Raw genomic sequence first — 16,173 nt, 5'->3', positions numbered from 1 at the left:
ACATAAACATCAGTAGAAAATGAGAAACTTGAAAAGTTAATTTACAGACATAAAAACATATGTACACACTCAACTACTCAACTAACACTTGTCCAAATCTAGATGAATAACAGAAACCCAGAGATCCTAGAATCTTAGTGAAACCCAAGTAGGTTGTGTACAAAGAAAATGGAATGTAACTCATCATAAACAAATTACAGAAAATCAAAGATAAAAATGTTCATATTGGTAAGGAGAACAACAAAAATACTTACAGCTTACTTCTAATTAGAAATAATAGGATCTGGAAAACAGAATTTCATCTTTGCAGTACTAAAAGAAAAAGAAAAGGAGTATGTCTGTATAAGTGTTATGTAATATAAAAGTATTATTATGTGTACAAGAATTATATCATATATTTTAAGATTCTTCGTATATGCAGTGATAAAATATCAATTCAATAGACTTCTATAAGGATGTGTATTTCAATCTCTAGATCAACTGCTAAAATAAAAATAGATGCATGTCTCAAAAATCAAGCAAAATCAAATTATAAGATATACTTGAATAATCCATATGAAGGCAGAAAAGGAAGAGCAACAATAACAAAAAATGAACAAATCAGAAAAATAGAAACAAATATCAAGATGAAAAAAAAATGAACCCAAATCTATTAGTTATTTTATTAAGTGTAATGAACTACACACTATCAATTTAAAAGATTTTTTTTAGGCTAAATAAAACGACATTTCTTAGATATATGCTGATTGCAGAGTGTTTTGGAAAGAAAATTACTATTTTAAAATAAAAAGATAAAATGTTTCTTGCAAGCAGTAATCATGAGAAAGTCATGATGCTTTAAAAATGGATTAGGAAATATTTTGGACAAAACAATAATGAAGATAAAATTACAGAATTTAATAAAGTTAAAAAAAGTTAAGAAGTCAATTTATCCTTTTGGTTCAAAAAGCTAAAGAACTAGGGAAAAATTAAAGCCAGTAATGGCACAAAAAATGAAAAAAAATCATTTGAAAAAGTAAATTAAGTGATACTACTTTAAAATATCTGTAAAATTGACATACCTATAGCAAGATATATAGAACAACTCTGCCAATAAATTTGACAATCATATGGCCAAATTCCATGATATAAAAAACTGTAACTATTGGTACAGAACAAAAGAGGAAATCTGAATAACATGTATCAAGCAAAACAGTTAAATTCATAATTTAAAACTTTTCACAACAAACACTCCAGGTAGAAAGGTAGTCACTGGTGAATTCTGCAATATACTTAAAAAAGAAATAACATCGATTTTAGTTTTTTTTTTTTCAGAAAATAAAAGGGAACATATTCAACTAGTACAATGAAATTAACATAAGCTTGTAATCAAAAATTGATAATGGCATTATAAAACCGATAAGAACACAAACTACACTCGATCTTAGCCAATAGGCTGAGAAGCAATGGGGCATTATGACATAAGATTGCAGAGCAACAACCCTCATAAAAAATAGATAAAACTATTCTCATGAAATATTAACAAATTGTATCCAGTATTATGTAATAAAATATGATTTATCATGACTATGTGGAATTTATCCAAGGACTGCAAGGTTGATTTAACATTTAGAAATCAATACATGTAACTTATCTTTATTAACAGAGTTTAAATATGTTTATTTGATAATTTAAATAGATATAGTAAAAACATGATGGTGTTCAACAATCATTTACGGTGACATTCTCAGCAAAGTCTGAATAATAAACTTCAATCTAGAGAATGTCAATCATGAAAAACAGATACTATTAAACTTAAAAGTGAAATACTGAATATTTTCTCCTAAAATTAAGGCAAAAAGTAAGGATACCTACTCTTAATTACCAACAATCACTATTGTACTTAAGATCTTAGCCAGCAAAATGATGCAAAGAAAATATTTAAGGGGACACCTGGGTGGCTCAGTTGATTAAGCGTCTGCCATAGGCTCAGGATATGATCCCAGGATCCTAAGATAGAGCCCCACATTGGGTTCCCTGCTTCTTGCTTGTCCCACTCCTTCTGCTGTTTCCCCCACTTGTACTCTCTGGTGTGCTCTCTCTGGGTCAAAGAAATAAAATAAAACCTTAAAAAATAAGAAATTCCTTAAGAAATAAAATATTGAATATATTTAAAAACTTTGTTAAAAACAAAGTCATGTGTGGATTGAACTGGAGAGTGTTTTGCTGAGTGAAATAACTCAATCAGAGAAAGACAATTGTCATATGGTTTCACTGATAGGTGGAATATAAGAAATAGTGAAAGGGACCACAAAGAGGGGGGGAAATCAAATGGGGAAAAATTAAAGAGGAAGAAAAACCATGAGAGAGTCCTAACTCTGGAAAACAAACAAAGAGTTGTAGAAGGGGAGGTGGGTGAGGAGTTGGTGTAACTGGATGACAGGAATTAAGGAGGGCACTTGATGAGATGAACACTAGGTGTTATACTATATATTGGCAAACTGAATTTAAATAAAATTAAAAAAAAAACAAAGTCATAGAAGTAGCACATAAATCTAGCAAAATCATAGAAAACAAAGCTAATTCACAAAAATCAATGTTATGTGTACATACTAGGAACAATAGAAGTTAGAAAATCAAATTAGGTATAAATAAAGTTAACAATAATTTTGACAAGCATCAAATACTTAGGAGTTAATGTAAGGAAATGTGAAAGCTACTATAGTAAATATTACAAAGCTTTCCAAAGAACCTAAGTAAACACCCCAAATGGAGATATATACCATGTTCATTTTTGCAAAAATCTCATATATTAGGATGTACTCTGCAAACCAAACTGTAGATTTGATTCAGTCCCATTCAAAATCCCAGAAGGATATTTCTCTGGTATAAATTGGCAAATTGTTGTAAAATTCATATGAAATACTAAAAACCTAGAATATTAAAAAATGTACGTATTTGTAAAAATAATAATACCTGATATTGAAACATTATAAAGGAACAACAATTAATATGTGGTATTGGCATAAGGACAAATAGAATCACAAATTTAATTTTTGGATTAACAACTGTACTAAAGCACCGACTGGGAGAAATAAAAGTACTAGAGCATCTGGATGTTTGTATAGAAATAAATGAACGTTGACACCTACTTTTATTTATTTTTTATTATTTTTAAAGATTTAAATTATTTATTAATGAGAGACACAGAGAGAGAGAGAGGTGCAGAGACACAGGCAGAGGGAGAAGCAGGCTCCATGCAGGGAGCCTGACGTGGGACTCGATGCTGGGTCTCCAGGATCATACCCTGGGCCGAAGACAGGCATTAAACCACTGAGCCACCTGGGCTGCCCAACACCTTTTTAAAAAATGAAGAAGATTCATTTAAGATGGTTCATAGAGGAAAATGCAAAGCTAAAACTATGAAGTTTGAGGCAAACAAAGAGTATCTACCTTGCCTTGGGGTAAGGAAGTGTTTCTTAGGACACACACACACAAAAAGAAACCACTAAAGAGCAAAAAATGATAATTTAGACTTCATATAAACTAAAATGTCCAGCTTATCAAAAGTTACCATTGAGAACACTGGGTACCTAACTTTCTTACATCAAGCCCCAGCCCTTGGTGCTCCGGCAGGACTGTGCCTCTCTGTCAAGCTTGCCTCATTACCAGCAAGGTGGGCCCCTCTACCAGAATACCAACATGAACCCCTGCCCACACCACACACCAAAGTTTTCTGCAGGGCTTCACTTCTGGTAAGTTGGTGTCATCTCTCATTTCACAAGCAGACAAAAGCACACCCAGTTAAAACCACGTTCAGGCCAGGGACCAAATACTGCCCACAGCAGGCAAGGAGATCTCTACAGATGACTGACTGAGGTATACAGCTGCCAAAACACAACAGCAAAGCACATGCAGCACACACTGGAGAAACTCCCTGAAGTAACAGGCCATGGATACCAGGATACCGTGTGACCTCTTCTTCATAAAGCCATTACTCTCAGAAGCAGGAGGTATAACTGGCTTTTCTAATACAGAGAAGAAGGATGAGACTAAAATATTCTAAGATGGAAATATTTATCCCAATGAAAAAATAAGATGAGGCTATAACTAGAGATCAGAACAAAAGAGATATAAGTAACATGCCTAATGTAGACTTTTTTTTTAAGATTTTATTTATTTACTCATGAGAGACACAGAGAGAGAGAGGCAGAGACACAGGGAAAGGGAGAAGCAGGCTGCATGCAGGGAGCCTAATATGGGACTCGATCCCAGGTCTCCAGGATCACACCCTGGACCAAAGGTTGCGCTAAACCGCTGAGCCACCCAGGCTACCCTGATGGAGACTTTAAAGCAAAAATCATAAGGATATTCGCTGAGTTTAAAAAAAGAAGATATCAGTGAGACCTTTACCACATAGATGAAATAGTTAAAAAAGAATCAATCAGAGATGAAGAATACAATAAATGAGATTCAAAACAGGCTTGCTGCAATGAACAGCAGTCTGGAAGTAGCAGGGGAATGAATTAGTGACCTACAAGACAAAATAATAGAAAAAATGCACTTGAATAAAAGTTAGAAGATTTATGGAACATGAGAAGAGACTTAGAGAACTCAGTAATTCCATCAAAGGTGATAACATTCATATTACAGGATTTTCAAAGAAGAGAGAGAAAAGGAGGCACAAAGATTACTTGAAGAAATAACAAGCTGGAATTTTCCCTAATTTGGAGAAGAAAAAGACATGCTGATCCAGGCAGCACAGTGAACTCTCATTGAAACTGACAAAAACACCAAGGTATATTGTAATTAAATTTGCAGAACACACTTTGGTAAAGAAAAAATCTTAAAAGCAGCAAGACAGAAAAAAATCTTAATTTGCAAAGGGGAACCTGAAAGTCTAGGTAGAGATCTATCCACAGAAACTTTGCAGACCAGAGAAGAGTGGCATGATATTTTCAATTTGCTGAATGGGAAAAATCTGAAGCCAAGAATATTCTTGATTCTAGCAAGGCTATCATTCAGAATAGGAGAGATGATGACTTTTCTGAACAAACAAAAACCAAGGGAGTTCATGACTACCAAACTAGCCCTGCAAGAAATATTAAGTGAAATCTTTGAGGGAAAGGAGAAACCAAAAGTGACAAAGACAAAAAAAATCAGAGAAAAACTCCAGAAACAATGACTTAACAAATAATAAATGGCAATAAATACATGTCTGTCAATAATTACTGTCAACATAGATGGACTACATACTCCAATTGAAAGATATAGGGTGTCAGAATGGATAAAAAAAGAAAAAAACAAGACCCATCTATATGTTGCCACAAGAGATGTATTTTAGACCTACAGACACCTACAGTTTGAAAGTGAGAGAATGGAAAAACATCCATCAAGCAAATGGAGGCCAGAAGGATGCTGGAGTAGCAATACAATTAATAATAAACATTAAGAAACTCACTGTTAATAAAACAGTACCAATAGGGAACTTTAACACCTCACTAGCATCAAAAGGCAGATCATTTAAACAGAAAATAAGCAAGGAAACAATGGTTTTGGATGACACAGTGGACCAGATGGACTTAACAGATATATTCCATCCTAAAACAGCAGAATACACATTCTTTTCAAGTCCACACAGGACTTCTCCAGAATAGATCGCATATTAGGTCACAGTTAAGGCCTCAACAAATACAACAATGTTGAAGTAATGCATGCACCTTTTCTGACAACAAAACTATGAAACTAGAAGAAAAACCATAAGAAAAATGTGTGGAAGGACCATTAGTAATGCATGGAGGTTAAAAAACAGACTACTAAAGAATGAATGGGTCAGCCAGGAAATAAAAGAAGAAATCTAACACAGCACTAGAAATCCTAGTCACAGCAATCACACAACAAAAAGAAATAAAAGGCATACAATTCAGCAAGATAGAAATAAAACTTTCACTCTTTGCAGATGACATGATACTCTACATAGAAAACCCTAAAGACTCCACCAAAATATTGCTAGACCTAATACACGAATTCAGTAAAATCTCAGGGTACAAAATCAAGGTATAAAAATCTGTTGCATTTTTATACACCAATAATGAAGCAGCAGAAAGATAAATTAAGTTATCAATCTGATTTAAAATTTCACCCAAAGAAAAATAAGATACCTAGAAATAAACATAACCAAAGAGGTGAAAGACCTATTCTCCGAAACTTTATAAAACATGAAAGAAATTGAAGATGTCACAAATACATGGAAAGACATTCCATGCTCACAAATTGGAAGAACAAATATTGTTAAAATGTCTACACTACCCAAAGCAATTTCCATATTTAACGTACTTCTTATCAAAATACCAGTAGAACTTTTTCACAGAGCTAGAGCAAACAATCCTAAAATTCATATGGAACCACAAAAGACTCCGAATGGCCAAAGCACCCTTGAAAGGAAAAGCAAAGCTGGAGGCATCACAATTCTGCACTTCAAGTTACATTACAAACCTGTAGTGATCAAAATAGTATAGTACTGGAACTAAAACAGATCTGTGGAACAGAATAGCAAACCCAGAAATGAACTCAACTATATGCTTAATTAATCTTCCACAAAGCAGGAAATAATATCCAATGGGAAAAAGGTAGTCTTTTAAACAGATGATGTTAATAAAATGGGACAGCAACATGCGAAAGAATGAAATGGGGCCACTTTCTTACACCACACACAAAAATAAATTCAAAATGGGTGAAAGATCTAAATGTGAGATGTGAAACCATCAAAATCCTACAGAACACAGGCAGTAACCTCTTTAACATTGGTTGTAGCAAACTCTTTCTATATATGTCTTGGGAGATAAGGAAAACAAAAGGAAAAATAAACTATTGGGACTCCATCAAAAGAAGCTTCTGCAAAGCAAAGGAAACAATCAACAAAACTAAAAGGAAACCTGTGGGAGAAGATATTTGCAAATGACATATCTAATAAAAGGTTAGTTTCCAAAATCTATAAGAAATTATAAAACTCAACACCCCTAAAATGAGTAATCTAGTTAAAAAATGATAAGACATGAGAAAAGCATTTTTCCAAAGAAGTCATACGGCTGGTCAAGAGACACGTGAAGAGATGCTCAACATCACGGATTGTGAGGGAAATAGAATAAAACTAATGAAATATCACCTTATACATATCAGAATGTCTAAACTCAGCAACACAAGAAACAACCATTGTTGGTGAGGATGCAGAGAAAGGGGGACTCTCTTACACTGTTGGAGGAAATGCAAACTGGTACAGTCACCCTGGAAAACAGTATGGAGGTTCCTCAAAAAGTTAAAAATAGAACCACCCTATGATCCAGTAATTACACTTCAAGTTATTTACCCAAAGATAAAAAACTACTAATTCAAAGGGATACATCCATCTTGATGTTTATAGCAGCATTGTCCACAATAGCCAAATTATAGAAACAGCCCAAGTATCCATTGATTGATAAATGGATAAAGAAGATCTACATACCTATATATATAATGGAATATTATTCAGCCATGAAAAGAATGAAATCTTGCCATTTGGAGCAACATGGATGGAGCTAGAGAGTATTAAGCAAAGTGAAATAAGTCAGTCAGAGAGAGACAAATACTATATGATTTCACCCATATATGCAAGTTAAGAAACAAAGCAATTGAGCAAAAGGAAAAAGAGAGAGAGAAAGAGGCAAAGCGAGAAACAGACTCTTAACTACAGAGAACAAACTGATGATAATTACCATGGGGGAGATGGTTGGAGAAGTGGGTGAAATAGGTGATGGGGATTTGTTTTGATGAGCACTGGGTATTGTATGGAATTGTCAAATCACTATAAGGTAAACCTGAAGCTAATATCACACTGTATGTTAACTAACTGGAATTTAAATAAAAACTTTTTAAAAAGTTCAAAAAGTTACCATTAAGGAAATGAAAAGGTAAACTTGCGAGGATGTATTTTAAGTATGTATATGTATTTGTATCTATGTTCTATAAATATTAAAATTAATAATTCAATAACAGAAACTACTTAGCAAAAAAAAGATAAAGATCCTTGAATAGGAATTTTTCAAAATTAGATGTCTAATGTCTAAAAGATGTCTAATGTCTAATGTCTAAAAGAGTCTAAATGTCAGATCAAGAATCAGTGAAACATCACATCAAACATCAAAACACATCAATATAAAGCAGTGATTTAAGTTCAAAGTATTAATGAGTACATTGAATTTAGGGTCCAAGAAGGCAGCACACTATGAAAGTAAAAATGAAATAAAAATATAAGACAGGTGCTAATGTTAGATGGTCTGGGTTCAAATAAAGACTGTATCATTTAACTTCTTTAATGTAATTTATCTTTTATAGAAAAAATGAATAACTATCAAAGTTACCTCACAGGTTTCCATTAAAAAAGTTATTTTTAAATTATCATTAATCTTCATTCAAGGGTATAATGATAACTCAATAAATTTGAACTATATTATTTGGACAAATTGATATGAACATATTGATCATCCTTCTAATGTCTTACAGAATCACTAAATGTTTTGGACTCAACATTATACTTGAATATTCTTTTTTTAAAGATTATATCTTTTTTTTTTTTTTTTTTTTTTTGTGAGAGAGAGCAGGAGCAGGAGGAGGGGCACAGGAATCAACAGACTCTCCTCCGAGGAGGGAGCCTGACTTAGGGCTCCATCCGAGGACCCTGAGGTCATGACCTGAGCTGAAGTCAGGTGATTAACAGACTAAGCCACCCAGGACCCCTACACTTGAATATTTTTAAATTTGATTTTAAACTGCCATTAGATGGCTCATTTCCCCCAAATGATGATGGCCTTTAACTTTATAATTTGTTTATGGAACATGTATTTGAAAGGAAAATATACGGAAAATATTTATCTTTTTATCAGAATATTTGTTTTGTAAATATAAAGAGATACATCCTTTAAAATGAATTTGTGAAAAAGATTGTATTCTTATTGACACTTAAGTAAAATAATCAGAAAATAATTTTTCATTAAGAGGGACTGTTGTCAGCTATTAAAAGCTGCCCTTTAGATAATATTATACTTGTCAGTATTTAAGAAAATCTACATGATAAATAACATACGTTTAAAATGTTATATTTAATAATACGTGTGTTTGGAACTTCTCACCAAATGGAGACACAGAGACTGGGTTTTCCCTTCTGCCTAAAACAGCTAAAAGGATAAAATATATGAAACAATGCTTTTCAGACAATGGACCAGAAACAATGCAGGAAAACATATAGATGAACATTACCAATGCCCTACGACACTGCCTGAGGAGACTTTCTAGGGGCACAGCACAGAGGGGACGAGCCATGGAGTCCTGTCTGTTTCTCCAGGCTGAGGAGAGACAGCCGAGTGTCTGCAGGATGGATGCAACTATAGAATATTAGAGTATCGGTAAAATATTATAATTTTGGTGGAATATTAGTAGAATACCAGAGAGGAGGGAACAGTACAAAGGGAGAAAGAGATGGAGGAAAGAGCTGAGAAGAAGGGTTCTCTAGCATTTTCAGCATTGTACATAATGTTTGGGAAACTACCTAACATCAGGGAAATAGCCACCAAAAGACACAGGAAACAATTCTCTTAACTCACACAGGGCCAGAAAAAGTTGAGTACCTACCATTTAGTGTGGAAAAACTACATAAAATAGCATAGCACAGAGAACTCAAAAGAACATTGCCTCAAGTGTGGGAAAAAATTAGTACTACAGACTTTTTGGCCACTGCCTTAAAAAGTTGCATCCCAGAACACACTTTAAACCTCCCCTAATGCCTACATATTCTATCTATATTTGTATCGGTATCTGTATTACATGTGTATGTGCACGTGTGTACATATATATGTATAGTCTCTATGTGTATAATCACATAAGATTAGTGAACTGGAAGATAGCAATTAAAACTACACTGCAGCTAATTTGTGAGTTTAGCAAGTTTTCAGTGTACAAGTTCAATATACAAAATCTATTGTGTTTCCATATACTAATCATAAAATAATGAAAAGTGAAATGAAAATAGAATTTACTATAAGTTCAAAAACATGCACTACCAAGAGATAAATTTGGAAATGATGGAAGTTTTGACACTGAAAACTTGAAAATATTACTAAATTGAGATATAATTCTAAAAAAAAGACTAGATCATTTCATTGTATCAGAATAGTCAATGTTGTTCAAATATCTATTCCTTAACGTCTGTTTTTTAATTTGACGACAGATGCTGTATACAAACAACAACAAAAGTCACATTATGCATAGTACTAAAAATGAAATGCCAAAAGCTTTTCTTCAAGAGCTGTTAAAAAGGAGAGACTAGTATCACTGATAATATCTGTTTAGACTTGCACAGGCAATCCTATCTAATGAAATAAGTCAACAAAAATTAACAAAAGTTATATAGATTAGCCATAAAGAGCTAAAGCTTTCATTACTTTGGGGTAATATAATTATGTACAAAGAAAAGTGTCCAAAGGAATAAGAAGACAAATATTTAAAATTAGGAAGTATGCTTATAAAAATTGCTGGTTACAAAGTTAATATAAAAATATCACTGATACAACATAAAAATACCTAGGAAAATAACTAACAATAAGTGAAAAATTACACACATACAAAAATCTAAGACTCTATTTAGAAAGAAAAAAAAAGTCTAAGTAAAAAAATGCAAATGAGAAAAATCCCAGGACAGTTTTAAAAACTTGTGTTTGTTACTCTATTACATAAAGAAAATTAGCTCAGAATGATAGTAATCAAGACTGTATGTTTTTGCTGGGATAAGTAATCAAATCAAAAACAGCATAGTGTGCAGTTACAGACTCTCATATATAAAAATAAGTTATGACAAAAAAAGTCACTACTTAACATTAAAGAGAAAACAGTCTTTTTAAAAAAATGGCTCTGGGTCAGTTTTACACAAAAATAAACACATATAAACTTGAATCCTTTCTCAATATGTATATACAAAAATCAGTTCTATAGGGAAGTATAAATAAATTAGAGGAAAGACAATACAACTTTTAGAAAATAGCATAACTATTTTTAAAATTGTATATTAGCTTCAGACATACAATATAGTGATTCAACAATTCGATACAGTACTCAGTGCTCATCATGATTAAGTGAACTCTTAATCCCCTTTACCTATTTCACCCATCATACCCACCTCCCCCAGGTAATCTTTTTGTCTCTTTTTTTCTTTGTTTTATACCTTAAATTCCACATATGAGTGAAATTGTATACTGTTTATGTTTCTTGGGCTGGCTTAATTCACTTAGCATTATACTCTCTAGTTCCGTCCATGGTGCTGCAAATGGAAAGATTTCATTCTTTTGATGGCTGAGTAATAAATATAACTTTTCTTTATCCATTCATCTATTGATGGACATTTGGGCTGCTTCCATAATTTGGCTATTCTAAATACTGCTGCAATAAGCATAGGGAGGGGTACATATATCTTTTAGAATTAATGTTTTTGTTTTCTTTAGGCAAATATCTCCTGTGGAATTATTGGATCATATGGTATTTCTATTTTTAATTTTTGGAGGAACCTCCATACTATTTTCCACAGGGGTCATACTAGTTTGCATTCTCACTGATGGTGCACAAAGGCTCCTTTTTCTCCACCTCCTTCCAGGACTTGTTATTTATTGTCATTTTGATTTTCACCACTCTAATTGATGTGAGGTGATATTACATTGTGGTTTTAATTTGCATTTCCCTGACGATTAGTAATGTTGAGCATCATTCCATGTGTCTCTCGGCCATCAGCAGATCTTATTTGTAAAAATATCTATTCAGGTCTCCTGTCCATTTTTTTATTGGATTGTTTGTATTTTTGGTGTTGAGTTGTATAAAACCTGTATATATTTTGAATATTAATTCCTTATCAGATATATCTTCTATTCAGTAAGTTGTCTTTTAGTTTTATTGATTATTTCCTTTGCTGTGCAGAAGCTTTTTATTTTGATGCAGTCCTTATAGTTTATTTTTGCTTTTGTTTTTCTCGCCTTGGATACATGTCAAAGAAATTACTGCCTTGCTCTCTTCAGGATTTTTTTATTTTTTTATTGGAGTTCAATTTGCCAACATATAGCATAACATCCAGTGGTCATCCCACCAAGTGCCCCACTCAGTGCCCATCACCCAGTCACCACAACTCCCCGCCCACCTCCCCTTCCACTACCCCTTGTTCATTTTCCAGAGTTAGGTGTCTCTCATGTTTTGTCACACTCACTGATATTTTACTCATCTTCCAGGATTTTTATGGTGTCAGGTCTCACATTTAGGTCCTTAATCCATTTTGAGTTTATTTTTGTGTATAGTGTAAGAAAAATATCCAATTTCATTTTTTTGCATGTTGCTGTGTAGTTTCCCAGCACCATTTGTTGAAGAGACTGTCTTTTTCCCTTGCATATTCTTGTGCCCTTTTTCAAAGATTAATTGACCAAATTATTGTGGGTTTATTTCTGGGATCTCTGTTTTGTTCCATTGATCTATATGTCTGTTTCTTTTCCAATACTATATTGTTTTGTTTACTACCGCATAAATGACATTTTTTAATTAAAATTTATTAAACTAAATTTAAAAATACACTTATTGTAAAGAAGATATTGACACAACATATTTATTTCAACGTTCATCATTATTAAGAGAGTAAAAAGGTATGGCCCAACAGTAAAAGAAAATATTTTCACCCCACATAGCCTTAAATGGGTTCATTTAAAACACCTCTTACACATCACTAATTAAAAGGTAGACAAACAACCAACATATTTGAACAGAAATTTTATAAAAGAGAATATGCAATACCCAGTAGACATATGAAGTGTCTCAAACACATTTATATTAAACCCACTAACAGTACCATTTATTGTTGAGTATAAAGTTAAGTACTTTCTAGGTACTGTTGGAAATATAAATTCATACAACTACTTTGAAAAATTATCTAGTATAATTTTCTAAAATTCAACAAAAAATGTGGTCTGGGGTCCAAACATTTCATCTCTAGGTTATATATAATCAACAAAATAGGGCACATGTTTATAGCAGCACAATTAATTATAGCCTTAAAATTGAAAAAAAATCAAATATCCATTGACATTGTATTTATGTATTGCTATAGAGCAATAAGGAGAGCATATGAACTACAGCTATATAGAAACATAAATGATTGAATCTCAATACAATACATTGAGCCAAAGAACCACATAAAAAAATAAACAGAAAAGAGAGAAAACACAGACTGCATAATTCCAATTTAATAAAAGTCAAAATATGGGGAAAACATATATTTTTTGAAATTTTAAATTGTGATTAATTTTGAGAAAAAGAGAAAGGTTTTTGATATAGAGGGGCATGCAGAAGGTAGGCTAATAATGTTCCATGTTTTCACCTGAGTAGTGATTTTATGAGGGTTTTTACTTTGTTACAGAGTTACAAAGCATAACCGTGATTTGAGTGAGCATCGGCTATTTCCAAGTGTTCTTTTCTTGTTGTTATTTAGGTCTATTTATATTTTTTGAACCTTTAAATTTCATTTCAAATTCTGAAGACATGATTTCTATTTTCCTCCTTCAGTGCAGTTCACAAGCATTTTGTAGACATTTCCTTTTTGCCAGGTTCTGTCTTGTCCTTGGAAGTGCAACTATAAAGAGGACATTATCCTTTGAAAAGAAAACTTATAGTCTAGTAAAAGTGAAATCATGAAAAAGAGAAAGATAATTAATCATTTAAATTTAATACATATAAGTTGTAATTTTCATAGCAGTTAAATATATGTCACTAACGATTGCATCTTCATCCTCACTCTATTTACCATTCTCTTCCTCCCTGTTCCCCAAAGGCCACCATTCTTCTAATTATGTTTTGCTCTGCTCAAGAAACTTCAGGTTATCTCTTCTGCCAAACAATATCCAAATACCTTAGCTTAGTATTAAAGTCTATCAGACTATCTTTCCCATAAAATGTTTCAGGACTTATAAACTATATAATAAACCAAAACTTAACTCTCTGTGCTCTAGCATATTCAGCTTTCTTTATCTGTCTTTAGACCATAACTCTTAGATGACAGGAACTGAATCCTAATTAATTGCATTTCTCTAATATTTGTCATAGTACCTTGTTCATATAGGTGCTTAATAAGTAATTTCACCAAAATAATGAAGTGTGACATTGCAGGAGTTCCTTGGAGAAATAGGACAGAAATGCAAAAATAAGAATGTAAGTTTCTTGAAAAGTATGCAATAGTTTTTTTAATCAAACCTCTAATTTTTTCATAGACAGAAATCACTTTTAGATTAGACAGACTCTGTGGCAGCTATGGAAATCCCAACACTGAAATAAAAGCATTAGAGTCTTTAAAATTTAATATATCTTGTGTATAGTAATGATGCTAGTTGTGTCTCTCTTTTGTGGAAAACTAGATAGTCATCAGATATAATTGCTGTGAAGTAGATTCAGATAGATAAGGAATGACTCCAGGAAAATATTGAAGTTAGTGCTACCTTTTGCCAAGTCAGTTCAAGCCTATTTGTTTCGAACTTTTACTTGGAGAAAAGATATAGTACAACTGAATTAGCCAAGCTAATACTTTTGTTCATTCTCTCAGAAATGCCTTACGATCCTGAATATGATGAGTCAGAAAGCAAATGCAGTAACTGAAAAAATGCCCACGTCAACAGTTGAATGCAAAGCTGTCAGAGTTTATTCACTTTCATAATTCTAAATTTATTAGTTTTCCATCTGAATTCAAGTCCAGTCCTATATCTTGGGGCACCAGTATGATTCATTAACATAAAATAAAAAACTCTATAGAATAATACCTTAGTATAATCTTTAATGACATTTTTTATATTGTGAATTGGTTCACATTTTACTATATTTTCTTAAATTGAAGCTACATCATAAACAACAGTAACACATGCCATCTTTCTAAAGACAGAGCCAAAATTTGGTGCTCTTTAAAGATTTAATGCTATGTGAGAAATTCAAGCTTTTCTTTCCTCATAATTCCATAAGCCCCTCAAGATGGCTATTGTTAACAACTATGCTTTCCACTTGAATTTATTCAATTGTTTTGAAGATTCAGAAACCCCTAATACTTGCCACAAAATAAACAATATAATTTAGTCAACATCCTTAATTTTCGCCGAGTATTGAAAAGAATTCCAAATGTTAAATGACATTTTTTACAATAACACCATCCTGGCTTGACTAAGTGAATAGAGAGAAGAGGCAAATTAATTTAGAAGTCATTACAGGGACACCTGGGTGACTCAGGGGTTGAGTGTCTGCCTTCAGCTCAGGGTGTGATCCTGGAGTCCTGGGATTGAGTCCCACATCAGGCTCCCTGCATGGAGCCTGCTTCTCCCTCTGCCTGTGTCTCTGCCTCTTTCTCTTTGTGTCTTTCATGGATAAATAAATAAAATATTTAAAAAAAAATAAAAGAGAAGTTATTACAACTGTTGAAATCATTGCTTACCTTCAGTATTGTAAGAGCAAGGTGCTTTTTTTTTTTTTAGAGATTTTATTTATTTATTCATGACAGACACACACACACAGAGAGAGAGAGAGAGAGAGAGAGAGAGAGAGAGAGAGAGAGGCAGAGACACAGGCAGAGGGAGAAGCAGGCTCCATGTAGGGAGCCCTACACAGGACTCGATCCCGAGACTCCAGGGCCATGCCCCAGGCCAAAGGCAGACGCCAAACCACTGAGCCATCTAGGGATCCCCAAGCAAGGTGCTTTTAAGATTTCATTTATATGCCATGATGTATTTTATTCTAGATTTTATAACCAGTTAAGCAGGCATTTTTACATATTTTAAATGATTTTGTAATTAAATTTAAAATGTATTTTTCTAGTGCCTAAATCACAGAAAACTATAAGGAAACAAAGAAGAAATGTGAATTGTCCATAACTTGGCTATCTATCTACCCATCTGTCCATTATGCCCTTATTCGCCAATCATTGTAAGAGTTAACAAATATTAATCCAAATTCACTGTGAATGTTAATTTTTATTTGTCATATCTGACTGTATGTACAAATGGAACTACCCTCAATATATTTATATATTTTTATTTTATGTATACAGCTGCATTACACATACAATACACACATGCACTATATATGGAGTCCCATATACTGTAGGTTTAA

At 32.9% G+C, this 16,173-nt stretch overlaps 1 pseudogene; it reads right to left on the bottom strand.

The window, feature by feature from the left end:
* Positions 1-1,335: 1,335 nt before the first annotated feature.
* LOC129521108 (U2 spliceosomal RNA) lies at positions 1,336-1,447 on the bottom strand (annotated as a pseudogene).
* Positions 1,448-16,173: the final 14,726 nt, after the last annotated feature.

The sequence above is a fragment of the Nyctereutes procyonoides genome, unplaced genomic scaffold, assembly GCF_905146905.1.
Source record: "Nyctereutes procyonoides isolate TBG_1078 unplaced genomic scaffold, NYPRO_anot_genome, whole genome shotgun sequence".
NCBI lineage: Eukaryota > Metazoa > Chordata > Mammalia > Carnivora > Canidae > Nyctereutes > Nyctereutes procyonoides.
This window is presented reverse-complemented; position numbering and strand designations above follow the sequence as displayed.